This window comes from Myodes glareolus, chromosome 14, assembly GCF_982192425.1.
Source record: "Myodes glareolus chromosome 14, mMyoGla1.1, whole genome shotgun sequence".
In the NCBI taxonomy this organism is placed as follows: domain Eukaryota; kingdom Metazoa; phylum Chordata; class Mammalia; order Rodentia; family Cricetidae; genus Myodes; species Myodes glareolus.
In genome coordinates this window covers 30,676,329-30,693,125 of record NC_142039.1, presented here as the reverse complement: position 1 = coordinate 30,693,125, position 16,797 = coordinate 30,676,329, and positions in this window count along the sequence as shown.

The window sequence follows — 16,797 nt, the reverse complement described above, 5'->3', positions numbered from 1 at the left end:
AAGAAGAAGTGTTTCTTTTTCCTTGGCCTCAGTAGTGTCCTTTGCTATGAGACGAGCCAGCTTCCTCTCACATTCGGAGGACCCACTGTGTCTGTTGCTCCACAATGAAGAGGAGGTTGTGTGTCCACTCTCACCCTAGACAATCAGGATTTTCACCATTTCTTGTAGACATAGACAGAGACCCAGCCACGGCTGCAGAAGGGGTGCAAGGTACCTTAAAACCAATAGAAAAAAATGAAGGAGAGGACCACCAAGTGGGATCACCCTTAGCCCCCTTAGAGTTGGTGGTCTCCGCAGCTCTGTTTGTTCCCTCTTTACCAGAGAAGTCTGTAACCCTTGCCAATGTGTAACTCTTGCTTGCACTAATCTGCTTTCCTGCCTTTTCGTTATTGACTGACAGAGAAAAAGAGCCCACCTGCTAGTTCTTGTCACTCATTTGGCAGAGCAATTATTCTTCCTGGTGAACCATTGGCGCAGGCCACAACGAAGGCTGCGGTGTCTTCTGTTAGTTTTGGCACACTTTGCTCTCCAGAAATCCTTTAGATTTTCACACCATTAAAATGTGCTTGACAGAAGACACAGATGCTACAGTGGCAACTTCCTTTCTTTTTTAGTTCCCCAGAAGTGAAATTATTCTGAATCAAACCATCTTACCTTAAAATTGACATAACAAAGTTAATTGATTTAATGTAACACAATGACGACTGCGGAGGAGACTGAAGCGTATTTTGACTAAAGACTGAACCCACGTGGATTTAAATAGAACTATTAAAAACTCTATTTAAAAGGGGTAGGGCTGGTAAGCACCTTTTCCTGCTGGGAGAACGAGGCATGAAAGGATGGTGTAAGGTTCTTCTGTACCCTCGCTATTTTTTTTTCTTTTAAATCATAAAGTTAAAGTTTCCTTTGTTTTGTGGAAATGCCAGTGCATCCACAGTGTGACTTGAATGTGAAATGTCCGCCACAGGCTCATGCGTTTGCACAGAAGGTCCCCAGATGGTGCCACTGTTTGAGAACATTGTGGAACCTTCAGAGACGGAGCCTACTAGAGAAAGCGGGTCACTGGGAGCAGATCTGGAGGCTTTAGAACTCGGAAACACTTCCTGTGTGCTCGCTGCTTACTGACCACAGCTGCAGGGTGATAGTAGCTTCCTGATCCTGTGTCGTGCCTCCAGCCATGATGGACTCTGCCCCCTCCAGCTGGAAGCTAAAACGCTCCCTCCCTCCAGCTGTTTCTTGTTGGATGTTCGGTCACCGAGGTGATAAAATGAACTGACACGTGGGATTTCTCTCACATTCTCCCACATCTTCCTTTGTCATTCAGGCCCCAGAACAGGGAAATGATGGAGTCTGTAGCTCTGAATGTCTCACTGGAAGACCCCCCAGAGAAGGAGATGACTCTCTCAGTGTTTGGGAAACTAGTTGTTCCAAATGGCAACCTGCTCAGGGCTGAGTATCACTCTGACACTTTATCAATTTGTATCTCTTTTACTTTTCCAATACAGAGACTGAGTACCCGATAGAAGCAGTCTAAGGAAGAAAAGAAAGATTGCTTCAGTTTGCTTCCAGAGAATCTCAGTCCAACGCATGCTGCAAAGGCATGATAGAACAGCTGTCTGTAACGGCAGAAATGTAAGGTAGTAGCTGCTCACATGAAGGCACACAGGCGGAAGAGACTATGGCAAAAATTAGGGATGGTTATAACCCAGTGACCTAAATCCTCTTTCAAAACCCTACCACCCAAAGTCTCCATAGCCTTTAAAATTGCCCTGGAGGTTGGAGATCTCACATTCAAAACATGATGAGTCCCTGGAGGAGATTGGGGGGGGATTCAAACTACAGCAGGCACCTGGAGGTAATATGAGGGTCTCAGCACACATTCGTAATTTGGGGCTGTGAGATGCCTGTCAGTGAAGTGCTTGAAAACAAGCAAGAAGACCAGCATCCACATGTGATGTATGTGTGACATATGTGAGCATCCCCAGGGCTGGATCAGCAGGATCCCTAGAGCTTGTTGGCCATCCAGTCTAGCCAATAATAATTGAAGAAGTCACCAAATCTCCAAGTACAGTTTTACTCAAGTCCACACGTATTTGCACCACACACACACACACACACACACACACACACCATTAGGTCAGTTCTCAGGCTCTCAGTAGGATTTTGCCACTACCCAGCAATCCCTTACAAATCACTAATGATCTTAAATAATGTAAAAAAATGGTAGTTACATGTCTGTCTTTGTTATAAACACATATACATACCTTAACTCTGGATACTACAGAATATTATTGGTTCCTTCTTATATTCCTATGTTGAGTCCTTTCTTCTGTTGAACCTCACTCCGGGGGTGCCCAGCTCTGTCAAGAGTTTATTTGCTTCCCTTTGCTGCCAACACTATCTCCCGAGATGATCTTATTTAATCTCAGTGTTATACTTTTAGGTGCATATATTTCCTAATATGTTGTCCAGCCAAGAACACCACCCCCACACACTCATGATAATGTATCTATGGCTAACAGGACTTATCTACATCACCCAGTACGCAGACTGTGCAGTGATAACTTACCAGAGAAGAATTCCTAATCTTTGCCCACAGATCCTGCTTCTTTTCTCCCTCTCTAACTGCTAATGTTTTCTCCCAAAGTCCACCAAGTTGACTGGTCCAGTTGAATGGACCTCAGCACAAGTTCCCATTCCTTTGTTCAAACCTTCAACAATTCATGCTGATTCTCATTACGAGCAGCTTTGAAACTGACCTTGAATCCACTTAATACCCCCTGCCTTCCTCCTCCAACAGTACACACATCTCTTACTGTAATTTGAGTCAAAGAAGTATACATGCCAGACTGACTGGGCTATGGACTATTGCACAAGTATTACCTGTAAATCATTGAACATCACCTAGTTATTGGGTAAAAGTAGGGGTTAAATTTTATTAATCTCCAATTACTTCCACTCATTCAGTGTCTGGTCAGCACCTTTACTCCACCTGTTTCGGCTGTCATTTAGCATTCTCCAGAAACACTGACTTTAATTTCATCCCTTATATTCTTAACAAAGTTCTCCTATTTAAAGACTATTTTCTATTTATTCATTTTATGTGTATGTGTGTTTTACATGCATGTATTGTGTGAAGCAGGTGCATGTGTGGTGCACACAGAGGTCAGAAGAGTACATTAGACCACCTGGAAGTGGAGTTGTAGACGGTTGTGGGCCATTATGAAGGTGCTGGGAACACAAGCCAGTTCCTCTGTAAGAGCAGTCAGTGCTCTCAACTGCTGAGCCATCTCTCCAGCCCTTTATCTGCAAGATTTTTAATGTAGCTATTGTTTTACCAAACCCTTTTGACCACGTTATCTCCTTGTTTCTTAGACTACCGGTTCAATGTCATTTAGATAGAATGTAATTCTATAATTATAAATTTTTGACTGCTGTTAATTGCTAATAAATTGTATCACATGTAACCTTTCCATTGGCTGAGTTTGCTTGAAATTTTCTTCTCTAACAGTTATCAAGTATTGGCAAGATAAACTCTAAAAGTGTGGTTGAACACTTGTCAATGTTTTGACGGCACGTGTGATTTAAGTGCTTTTCTTCATGCGATGCTTCTGGTGTCAGGGAAAATTTAGTTCTTAACATCAACTGCATCCTAATTTATCCCATGTTCTATTCTCTGCCAATTTAGCTATTCCATTACAGCAATATCCCTTTCTCTTACTTCCATTAGTTTAGGCTTGAAATGACCTGTCTGTTTGAAAGACAGGATTAAACTGGAGTCGACTCAGTTGTTCATGATGATGGAGGGCAAGTTATTACGATAAATGAGATTCTCTCGGCCTCCAGAGCAGCTAATGTTAGGCAAATGCAGCAGTATCAGGGTCTGTTCCAGTGGCTTTTGTTAGCTTCCATGCATCACTTGTGAAACTTGCAAAGCAGGAACACATGGACCAATAAGGAGCAGCAAAAAGAATTGAAGAAGCTGGAGGTTTCAGTTGACATAGGCACAGTGCAGCCAGCTGAGGAAGGCTGAGTTGGAGCTCCTTGATTTTGCTTTGGTTTGTGGAAAGAAAATTACCTTCATGTTAGTAAAAATCCTAAGCACTCTCATGAAGGTAATTTTTTAGCTACTACAAAGTTCAGTTTGGTTTCTAAAATAAACAATAGCCACCCATCCATTTTCATAACTGAAGAAATTAGAAAACATGAGGTGGAATAAAAAAAATGACATGAAATATGAGCACAAGAACAAAAGTAAATAGTTCAAAAGTCATTCTTTCTGTCCACATCTCTTTCTTCTTTGCTAAATCATAACTAATCTGATGTTTCATTTTATTCAGATCTAAAATGAGACATAATATTAAACTCACTTCTCTAAACCTCATGTTTGGGACCCTATTATATCAAAATAACAGATGTAAAATTGGGAGATAGCTTGAAAAATATATAATTAGCTACACTGAAATTGTGTTTGAGGCTAAAACAGAAGGTTATTTTAAGTGGCTCCTTCTGAAACTTCTTCCTTCATCTTCTGTCATCTTCTTGCGAAAAACTTTACAGTCATCTGAATTGTAAATGCAGTTGAATTGTCATAAATTATTTATATGCATCCATCAATCACCCTAGCTTGCTTGGTTGCTCATCAGAAACATTTGTGCAAGGTTTGAAGACTATTTTAAATCAGACAATTTATTACATACATTTGTTAGATGTTTAGCTAATTGGATCTCATAGACGCTTCTGTTGTATTGTTTGCTATAATTTACATATTCTTGGATGATGACTGTACCTCCATGATATTTTAAAATTCTATTTTTATATTAATTCTGCAATATTCTACCCTTAAACATGCGGTTATAAAATCTTGAAATCTTTCAAAAATGAACTTTGGGGCCCAAATTGATGGCTCTGAGGCACTACCAAGCTTGATGACCTAAGTTCAGTCATTCGGCCCATATGAGGGAAGGAAAGAACCATAGACTGCTGCATAGGTACCCGGGAACGGTAAATGCCCTCTTCTGAACACATAATTTTTTTTTAAATAAAATTTCATGTGCTTTATAAAATAAGCAATGGGATAGTAGAAGATAAAATTTTTATAAAGAATAAAATTCAATAAATATGAAGAGTTAAGGAAAGGGAAGTATTAACAAAAATGTTCTACACAAGCTGCCTTGTTTATTTTCCTTATTGTTGTGATAAAATATTCTGGCAGATGGAATTTAAGGATGGTAGAATTTATTTTGTCTCAGAGTTTGGGGATATAGTCTACCATGGTGTTCAAGTCGTGCCTGTGGGAACTTTAGGCATCTGGTCACATTATGTCCAAAGTCAGAAAGAAAATTATAATACATGCTTGCACTTAGTTCCCACTCTGCTTCTCATGTGGTTCAGGATCCAAGCTCAGGGAATGCTGCCCCACACGGAGTGGCTCTTCTCACAAGATATTCCTCTTCAGACATGCCTCGAGGCCCATCTGAGAGGTGATTCCAGATCTCATCAAGTTGACCACTGAGATTAGCCATCACCAAATGTTTTATGTCTGGTCACATTTCTAATGTTGTTCAGAACAGTTGATTGCTAGGTATTCACAAGGCCAGTAAAGTGGGGTTTCTCCAGGATCCTTCCTCATTCACCCTTTTCCCTTTCTCGGGGCATGGTCAATAACAGCAAAGATAATTTCTGGGGAAGATGATATTATATGACATCCCTAACCAAACTGACAATGATGGCTATAAAACATTATTGTAGTGTTAGCAAAAATATACCTTCAGATATGTAAGTCCGAACTCATTTATATAAGGAAACGTGAGTTATTCTAGAGATGGAACTGTAGATTTGTGAAGAAGGAAAAATGAAACACGGTATTTGGTTAATGGTCTGTCCAAACAATAGGTAACAAAATCAATTTAAATTAAGTTGCAAATCTAATTTCTTTAAAAAGCATTCACAGAGTTAAATAAAATAAGGAATAAGCAAATAAACAAACGTGCTCTAACAAACCACTTGAAATATAAAGAAATCTATGAAATTGAATGTATTTGAAGCAAGCATATGTTCATTAAATAAGATAAAAATATAATAAAACACAATAATAATGATGATATATGGATAAATATGACCATATAGAAATGGAATGCATAAATGGGAAGCAAATGCAATATAAAAATAACTTCCAGACTAGGACAATAAGTTTACTGTGAATGGAAAGAGCAAATATTTTTGTAATCAAAGATACAATTAGTTCAAACAAGTTAATAAAAACAACAAAGTATAAATAAGGATAAGATATAAATGGTGGATGCACAGGAAAGAAATTTAAATATTTATTGTGTGGTTGCAAAGATCTTAAGTCCCATTAGCAGTAAGAAAACTATAAATCAAAATAGTGTACATACTTAGGGACTAGATGGTTAAACAGTTAGGAGCCCTTGCTGCTCTTCCGGGGGACTGGAGTTCAGTTCTCAGCATCCACATAGATGTGCCCACATCTAGATAGTTCCTCACTGAGATTCCATTCCCATGTGATTCTAGAGTGTGTCAAGTTGACGGTTAAAACTAGCCATCACACTGGAGACGCCCACGCTGTGGTGAGTGGCATTTTTGTGTTGGCGAACATGTTCATCCTCAGTGCCGGCCTTGTTGGGATACCTGCTTGGATCTGCCCTCCTCAACTCTGACACTGTCAGCTTCCTCTGGTTTGTTGTCAGGAAGTCCTTAGCCAGCTTCTTGATTATGCTATGCAATCTTTCCCACCTCTTCGGGTTCCCCAAACCTTTTCTCTCACTATGTCAACTCTCTATGCCCTTTTCTCCCTCAGAATTCTCCATTATTGTAGGCTAACTGGAGCATGAATCTAACTAGTCTTAATCAATAAAAACCAGGTGTCAGATAGCGAGGGTAAATGCTGAATGATCAGAGGTGCAGAGCAGTCAGCCACCAGAGAGTTATTACCTCTATGGATTCTAAGACCAAGTGGATGAGATCCTGTCTCTATGAATCCTCAGACAAAATGGCCCACTTTATATTCCTATCTCTTCCTCCCTAGTGCTGGGATCAAAGGCATGATCTTCCCAAGTGCTGGGATTAAAAGTGTGAACTTTCACCAACTGGTTCTGTTTCTCTTTTAGCCTAGTTCAATCTCATATAGCCCAGGGTGGCCTTGAACTCTTGATCTTTCTGCTTCTTTCTCCTAAATGCTGGGGTTAAAGGTATGTGCCCCCACTGCCTGGCCTCTATGGTTATCTAGTGGCTAGCTCTGCTCTCTGATTTCCTGGCAAGCTTTATTTTTCAGAACACAAAGTACCCACAACAGGTAACTGTTAGGGTATGGTATCTATCTAAACACTGGTCTGCACTTGGTGGTGCTGTTTGGGGGGAATCATTAAAGGTATTGCCCTGGGGGAGAAAGCATGCCACTAGGGATGAGCTGTAAGGATTTATAGCCATTTCCTACTTCCTTCCAATTTTTTTCTTTTTTTTTCCTGTTTGTGGATGAAATATGAATAGCCAACAACTGGATCCTGCTTCTTCCTGCCATTATGAACTCTCCTTCTGGAACTGTAAGCTAAAACAAACTGCTTTTCTGTAAGCTTCTTTTGTTCATGATATTTCATGATAGCAATAGGAGAGTAGCTGATGAACTGCCTACACCTAACTCAGGAGACCTCCTCTTCCTACTGTAGTTCTCCAGAATCTCCACGATGTCTCTATCTTTCTTTCTCCTTGCAAAGGTTTGCTCCTTTAGTCTATGATGTCTCTTTCTACTACTACCAGCAAAGAAAAAAAACATTTCATTGAAAGTTTTTCTTTCTCTATTTCAAATTCACCAGTGACAGTAATTATCTATTTTCTATTAAACCTGATAATTGTGAGAGAAAGACAAGTTCCACAATTTTTGAGCCAAATTTAAAGCAAGCTTTAATTAAATACTGCCCAGGATGATTGGCTCTAGGCAGGACCATTCTGGGGTTCCCAGGAAATGGCAATGAGCCACATTGTGATGAGGCTTATAAAGGCACACCCATAAGACCACCGTATTTCTGATCAGGTCCAGTTAGGGGTAAGTATATGTTCTGATATATTTCCTGCATTTATACCTCTTGTCTACAGCCAACTAGGGGCAATATACATCCTGATATATTTTCTGCCCACAACTTTCACCCACATGTGATCAGAACATCTGGTTCAGATGGGTCAAAGAAACAAAGGACAAACAGGAGCTTATTCTTAACTGTCTTGAACCATTAACCTGCATGGTATATTTTCCCTGTTTTGGTCGCCCATTAACTTGTACTATGTATTACTCTTGTTCCTGTTTTCATATCACACTTCTTCATCTCAGAAGAAAAGGAGACTCTTCCTACTTTAATCAGCTTTCTATGCTCTTAATTAATTCGGATATAAATCCATCAGATATCCATTGCCATTTTTAGTTTTTTTTTTTAATGGAAACTTAAGCTCTGCCTTCCCTGTTCTTCTTTTCAAAGGCATCCACATTTTTCCTCTCCCCAATTCTTGCACTCATACATATAAACCTCATTTATTTCAAACAAACATCTCTCTTAAAACGTTATCCTTTTACTCCCAACCTCCCCTTTTCGTATGTGTGTGCTGTGTGCTTTATGCGCATGCTGGCCAGTGATTGACATCAGATGTCTTCTTCCATCACTCTACATCTTAATTGTTTTTGAGGCAAGGTCTCTCCCTGAACCAGGAGCTCACTGATTGGCTAGTGCCTTCCCTGCAGTGGGCTTACAGACTACAACCAGTTTTTCTTATGAGGGTTAGGAATCTAACCCTAATATTCATATTTGCAAAGTAAATACTTTACTGACAAAGTCATCTCCTTCAGCACCTTTATCTCCTTTTAATGATTCCCTTTCTTACAAAGTATTGCACAGCTTTTTACCCCACTATTTTAGCAGATCAGTGTAACAGTCCTTTTCCACTTTTGACCTTGCATTGCTGTTAGCTGACATGCCTCATTACTTCTGTGAGGTTGTTCGTATCATTTTCATTTGTTTCATATTTTCAGAGACACTTTCCTTCTGTCCCTACTAACGTGAGAATCATCAAGAGAAAATATGACAGCATAGATTCTGTCCAAGTTAAAGAGAAAGTCAACATATGGATGCTCAGCAACAGGCAGACATTATTAACACCAGGACCACACGGGAGGAGGAGAGTCCCTCAGCTACGGGAAGGCTTTGTAGAAGAACATTAAACCAACATACTTTTAAAGCTAGTTTGAGTAAACAGCTTTAGAAAATATTTATTCACATAATAAAAATATCATCAACTAGAAAATTATCTTGTGTTTACTCTTCAAGGATGAACAGAACCATGAAAAGTAGTGTTAAGGGCTTACTTGTCAAAGAGCAAGCACATGGTGGACAGGTACACAGCTTGGTCACTTGCTAATTGGGGCAGAAGTCAGGACAAATGTCTTCTACACAGAATCTGTGCCTGTCAAGAAACTGGGCATATGATAGAGCCAAAGTAAGAGGTTAATGTGAGTCCAGAATCTCCACACTTGCGTTCTAATATTGTTATTAATTTTGTCATGATTGAAGCCAAGTATTACATAGCTAGACAAGCACTCTACCACTAGCTTATGTCTCCAGCCTTTCTGATTAAATTTATTTTGAGTCAGAAGTACACAATGGTACCCAAGCTGACCATGAACTCACTTTGTAGCCCGGATTAGCCTTGAACTTGAGATCATCCTTCCTCAGCTGCTTCCTTTGTAGCTAGGATTACTGGCTTGCTCCATTAGGCTCCACTTCTTTGGAGCTTTTAGTTTCTACCTCTGAACTGAGGAATGGAATTTATTCTTTTCTGACAAATGTATGCTTTTACAGCAAAAATAGAAAGGGCTTTACCACAAAAGAAAACCAAATTTTCTAAAATTATGTAAATGTAAAAATATTCATTATGGGATAGGACATATGTAAACATTGAAATGATCACCATGGTGAAGAAAATTAACAGACTCACCTCCTCGAAGTATACACCATTTTATTTAACAAGTGGGACTTGAACTGAGGGCCTCATAAATGCCAGGGAGGCGCTCTGCTCCCGAGCTATGTGCCCAGTGACTTCCCATTCTGTAATGGGAACTTCTGTTTGAAGTTTGTCTTTCTTTCTCTTCTTCCCTGCCCTCCCTTCCTTCCTTTCTCTTTTTTCTTTCTTTTTTCATTTCTTTTATTTTTTTTTGTGTCAAAATCTCATTTAGCAACTCACACTTTGTTTTGATTTTATTTTCTATATTCTTTGTGATGTGCATGAAACATGCTTATCCCATGCATTTGCTACTGTGAGTGCTCAGCCGTTCCCCAAGTCCACTGCTGGAGCCTCCGTCTTGGTGTGTTTGGAATACTTTAGAGGCTCACATTAGTGGGAGTGTGCGGTTCCTTTCCTTTGTGTCCAGATAATTTCACTTGGAACAATCTTTCACTCATCATTCTCTTCATTGTCTCCTACATTGTAAAAGGCCCCCTGTTACTGTCTATGAAAGATTTCTGTTTTAAAAAGATCATTAAAGAAATTTATTATTGACAAAAGTATGTTTAAAAGTCAGGCTGTAGAGATAGTAAGACCCTTGGGAATATGGTGAGTTGATTTCTTATTCTTATTCATCAAAGGTTACTCAAATAATTAAAACAGTTGGGGGAAAGTTCTCAGTGAAAATCCTCAACTTGCCTCTTTAGATGATGGGCTCATCATTAAATCATTACAGAAGTCTTTGAATACAGTTAAGTTGTTCTGTCTGTCAAGCAGGATGTCTGAACACTAGCTTTTAGGCTCACTCACGTTCTACTTATTTTTTAAATTAAATTCATGTGTGTGTGTGTGTGTGTGTGTGTGTGTGTGTGTATGTGTGTGTGCGCGTGCGTGCGTGCGCACTTGCATGTTCATGTATGTGCATGCACACACATGCCATAACATGTGTATGGAGGTCATAGGACAACTTGCAGGAGTTGGTTCTCTTTCCACATGTAGGTTCCAGGGATTGAACTGAGGTCAAGCTTAGCAACAAAGGCTTTGCTTGCTAAACAATGTTACCTCAACTCCTTTTTACTTAGAGATGGTTTAGTGAAAGTGTTCCTGCTATGAGACCAGGACTGCTCTGATATAGCCCAACACAAAATTAAACAGACTTAAAACATTATGAAATTTGTCTTGTGATTCTCTTGCACCTCAATTACCCAGTTATCCAGTATAAAATTAATAGATGACAATTTCATGTTACAATGTCAAAAGATTGGACATACCAGATTAGACCTTTAGAAAATTTACTCGTTGCTATTTTTAAAATCCCACAATATTCTAAACACTTGGTTCTGGCTTCACATCTTAGAAGACTTTCATTGGTACGTCTGAAATGGTATGTGAGACCTTGCACTTGTATGTAATTTTTCATTTATAATGTAAATATGGAGGTTGAGGGGATACTTAGTGGAAGAAAATATGTTTAACATGTGTGAAGCTCTTGGTTCAGTATTAAGCACACACGAAAAGCAAAAACAATATGCATAAAATTACTCATCATCACTTATTCCTTTGTTAATGGCTATAAAAATTGTGAATTCTGATCTGTGATGAAAACAAGTAAGACATTTAAAAAAGCATTTATTTCCCAATACTAAACACTATAATATGGGTTGTTTGCCTTGGAAGTCAAAGCTGAGGTAAGTTCACACTGGGGCAGAACTTAGCAACACCCCTCCCCACACACACCTGCTTTCATCTCCTGTACCTGACATTGGTAGTTACCTCACTGAACCCCAACACACTAACAGGATCTAAGCTGTGGGTATCTCTGTTCTGTCTCCATGTCAGGATCTAAAGAGCAGCCTGCTACTACTGAGTCTCCTTTAGTATCAAATGCCCCTAGAAGTGGGTTGGGAGCTGTTTGGACAGTCAGAGCATTTTTCCAAGGCTACTTCTCCATTATGAAAAAGGGCCTCTTGCCCATTTACACGAGATTGAAAGTTAATAGAAGGAACATCCTTCAGACATCTCTTTAGGTGAATCTGCCGCTTGTGCTCCAAATTAGATTCACTCTACAATTTCCTTGTCTCTTCGAAGAACATTACCATCTTTCCAATTACCTTCACTCAGAAACCCAGAGTTGGCTTTGACAGATCTCTTTCCACTCCACGCTATGTCAAAAATTAAAAATGTCTTGCCTTTCCCCTGACACTTTCCAAATCCCAGCCCAAGATGGTTCATTTCCATGCCACTCAGAAAAACATTTGGCTGCTTTTCAAGAAAACTGTCTCATCCCAAGCAATTGCTGATTATGACACCAAATAAGAGTCTCTCGTGATTATCACTTCTTTGCTGAGGAATCTCAACCGTGCTGCAATAAAACTTTAAAGTCTAGGCTCTCCTTGCAAAGATCTCTACACTGTCTGTGGACCTCGTTTTCCACATTTCCCAACACTTTTATGCTGATGTGGCCAATATCTTCATTCTCCTTGATTCAGATTGTTCCTCTTTTTCCATGGAATTTAAACGTCTGGTAACTACTTGATTTTTGACCATCTCTCTCACCTCTCAAGCCTGATATTAATCCCAACACTGTTCTCAAAGGTAGCAAATTAGACCCTTAAAACAATTTATATGTATGCGTGTAAGTGGAGCAGATGTGGGTACTGGCAATGAAAGTCATTGGGAGGCCATGGTAAGGGATGCAGAGGAAAGTGAAGAGGGCCATGTATCACATAGAAAGAAGGCTATTGCAAGGGCCAATAGAGGCCAGAGGAATGGGGAAGAGGAGTAAGGGAGATCAAGAAATGCAGCTTTTGTTTGAAAACTGCCACAACTGAAACCTAATATTTTGTGTGATAATCGAAAATAAAGTAAACAGTAACAATAAAAATGCTGTTAGTATTACCCCTAGAGGTGACTGATCCCACAAGATTTAGCCCGGAGTTAGCTGCATCTGTGACCTCAGGATCTTGTTCCTTGTTTGCTTATGTCCTGACTTTCCAGCCAGACTCGCCACTTTTATGTTGCTGTGGAAAAACATTATGATCAAGGCAGCACACAGAAGAAAGAGTTTATTTTGGCTCATGATTCCAGAGGTTAAGAGTCCACCATGGCAGGGAGGCATGGCAGCAAGTGACAGGGATGGTGGAGGAAGCTGAGAGTTCACTTCTTGAACCACGAGCACCAGCCAGAGAGCAAACAGGAAGTTTGCCTTCCCTCAGCGACATACTTCCTCCATGAAAGCTCCACCTGACAAAGGTTGCAGAACTTCCCCAAACAGCATCACCAACTGAGAACCAAGTGTTCAAATCCCTGAGCCAGGGTGTGGGTGGGGAACTTTTCTCATTCAAGTCATGACATCATAATCCTTTTTTTTCTCAATGTCAGGCTTATTCTTTTTATGCTTGCATCTGATTCTGATATGAAAACACAATCACGGCTGGGGATGTAACTTAGTGGTTGAGGATCTGTTCATCCTGTTCATGATATGGTTTTATTCTGGAGTTGCACCCAGTAAGCAAGTACTATCCTGAATATTTGTTCTTGACAAGCAAGAACGTTTGTCTCCAGCAAGATCAGGGTGACATCTTTCAGACATGGAACACAAAACTCTATGTTAGCTAAGACTTCTAAAGGATATAAAACTGTATTGTGGTTTCTAAATTCAATTTGCATATGAAAAGCAAGGTTAAAATTATAAACTAATATTAGTATAATTGCCTTGGGTTGAAACCCATCATTTGGGTTTTTGAAAGTACTAACCATCTATTATCTACTTGAAAACACTCACAATTTCTGGCAGAAAAGGTAATTCCCATTAATTACTTTATATATGTATATCAATTATAACATAAGTTTGTCTATCTGTAGCTCACAGACAGACTCTGACTTGCTGATTATTTTTGCAAATAAAGTTTTGTTAAGTCATAGCCACATCGTGTTGTTTACATTATTAGTTATTTTCTGGGACTGTTGTTGCCCTATTGACCTCTGAGTTTATAGTTGTGAAAAAGACAGAGTACCTTCAAATTCTAAGAGAACTTGACCCACAGTGCTGATCCTGACTGACTCTCAAAACTTCCACAGATGCAAAAATTGAAGATGCTTGTGTCCATTCTATGAGATGGTAGAATATTTGTGAATATATGATATACATTCCTCATATGCCTTTGATAATTTGAGAAATATTTAAAAATAATTGGTGTAAATGCTGGACTGATTAATGGATAGTATATTATAGTGCTTAGAGAGTAATGCTGAGACAAGAAGTCCTTACATGTTCAGCAATTTTGTTTTTGTTTTTATTTTTATTTTGGGATCTGAAGGCTGAACCCAGGGTTTTGAATTTCCTAGGCAAGCACTTACCAGTGAGCTAAATCCGCTCTTTTTTACTGAATATTTCATACTATGTTTTTATCCACAGAGGTAGATCCCATGGATAATAGTAATATGAATGTATTTATTATCTTTCTGTTTTAAGATAAATTAACAAAAAAGTAGAAATAGCTCAACAGTTAAGAGAAATCAATTGCTGCTCTTGCATAGGGCCTGAGTTATGTTCCCAGCACCCATGTCTGGTGTCTCATAATGTTCTAAAACTTTGGTGACAAGGGATTTGGTGTCATCTTATAGAAAACGACAACCCTATTCTATGCACAGCATTCACTCATGTAGACATACCTACCCACTCATGAAAAATGAGTAAATAATGTTTGCATATAATAAGAGCAACAACAACAAAAGTTGCCTGAGTGTTTTTTTGCTTTCTGCTATTGAGATGATAAACATCATTAGACAACAGTTTTGGATGGGAAGTGTAAATTAATGACAGTGCAGATAGTCACATTAGAACCGTATTAAACCCTCCACAAGGTTTCTCTAGCGTGTCTATAAAGTTCAACATCCTGTAACAACAATGAAAATATTAATAACTTCTCAGGAATTTGGTCTTCTCATTTCATGGCCATTCTTTTTCAGAGGCAGGAAGAGTCCATTCATCCATCTTTCCTCACTCTAATTAATTATTAGAGTCTAATGCCAGTAGTTGTACCTTGTAAATCCCAGATGCTAGATAATTGCACATTGACCTGGATCATTGACAGGTTCATGATGGGGAAAGCCAGCAGCTCATAAAGTAAAGAAGGTAGGAAAATGTTGGCGGAATTTCCTGTCCTAGGAGTCTCTTCCAAATTTCCATACAGAGACTTATTTAATTATAAATGCTCAGCTAATAGCTTAGGCTTATTACTAGCTAACTCTTACACTTAAATTAACCCATATATCTTACCAATGCTTCACCATGTGGCTCATGGCTTGTTATCTCATTTTCTGTATGTCCTGATTTCTTGACAGATGGCTGGTGTCCTCTCTGACTCCCCCTTCCTCCTTCCAGAGTCTTCTGTATCTGGCTGCCCTGCTTATACCTCCTGCCTGGCTTCCGGCCTCTCAGCTTGTTATTAACCAGTGAGAGTAATACATATTCACAGTGTACAAAAGGATTATTCCACAACAGGAAAATTTGATCAGTACTTACACGAGTTCTGTCTTATGCCAAGCAAGTTTATTAAGAAGTACATCATCTTATGTACAGTTTGTAAGGGTAAAACAGGATAAAGTCAGCAGAAAACCATCAGACTATGGGGCCAAGTCAGCTGGAAGCTAATCAAGCAATGTTGCACAAAGGGAACAGAGAATATCTCAAGTACATTGCAGACTGAAGACACCATGGTAGTCTCTTGCAGGCATGAGGGTGTCAGATTCCCACAAAGAAAACCTTAGCTCCTTCAAGGCCTTAGCCCTAGACCAGACATTCCAATTTTGTCCCTGGGCAAGGATATAGAGCTAGCATTGCTTTGGTCCTTCCACCAGGGCCTTTTGAAAGCCTTGGACCACCCTTGCTTTCCATAGCTCATCATGGGAAAGGAGAATAAGAATGGTTATTTTATTTTTATGAATCAGTATAGGACAGCTTTTGGAATTTCAGTTTTCTTCCCCCAGAATTATGGAGCTTATCCTTGGTAGACAGATTTAACTGATCTGGTTAGAAAACCAGAGAAAAGTTTATTCATAAACATGACTTGTAGATGGGAAGGGATGGAGTCACTGGATAATTAATGTAGGTTTTAAACAGTTTGTAGAAGGAGGGCCTGTGGGCACAGGTTAATAATCCTAGGTACATGGGAAGGTGATTCAGGAGGATCACAGTCTGGGTTATACAGTGAGTTTACGGCCAGTCATCTTAAGAACAGCCAATTTCAAAATAAAACAGCCAAGGTAGTCTGGGGGATACATCTCAGGTGCAGAGAACTTGCCTAGTACACATGAGTCCTTGCTTCAACCTCCAGTACCACAAAAAAAGATTTGTAGATGAATTTAATTAATAGAATACATGGCATTGGTGGTAGATACCAGTCCTAGCATGCTGGCTGTGACTATCACAGAGGTACAACTGGTTGGTCTAGAATATTAAATCTTAAGGAACATAATATTCCTGTATCTTTTGGCTAGTCTCAGAATTCTTGCTCTCATTTGCTCATCTTATTTGTTTATTCATTAGTTTCATTAGTTGTCATTAATGGGATATATATATATATATTTGCACAAATAATAAAAACCCAGAGATAGATTGAGGGTTCAACCTGAAGACCAGAAAAGCAAAGCAGCCAACCACTAGAGAGACCATCTATGTCTTCCAAATCTTCAGACCCGAAAGGGTGAGATCCTGTCTCTGAGAATTCTTGGACTCCACACTCCACTGAGTTCCTGATTCTTCACCTTTCTATTCCTCTCTCTGCCCAG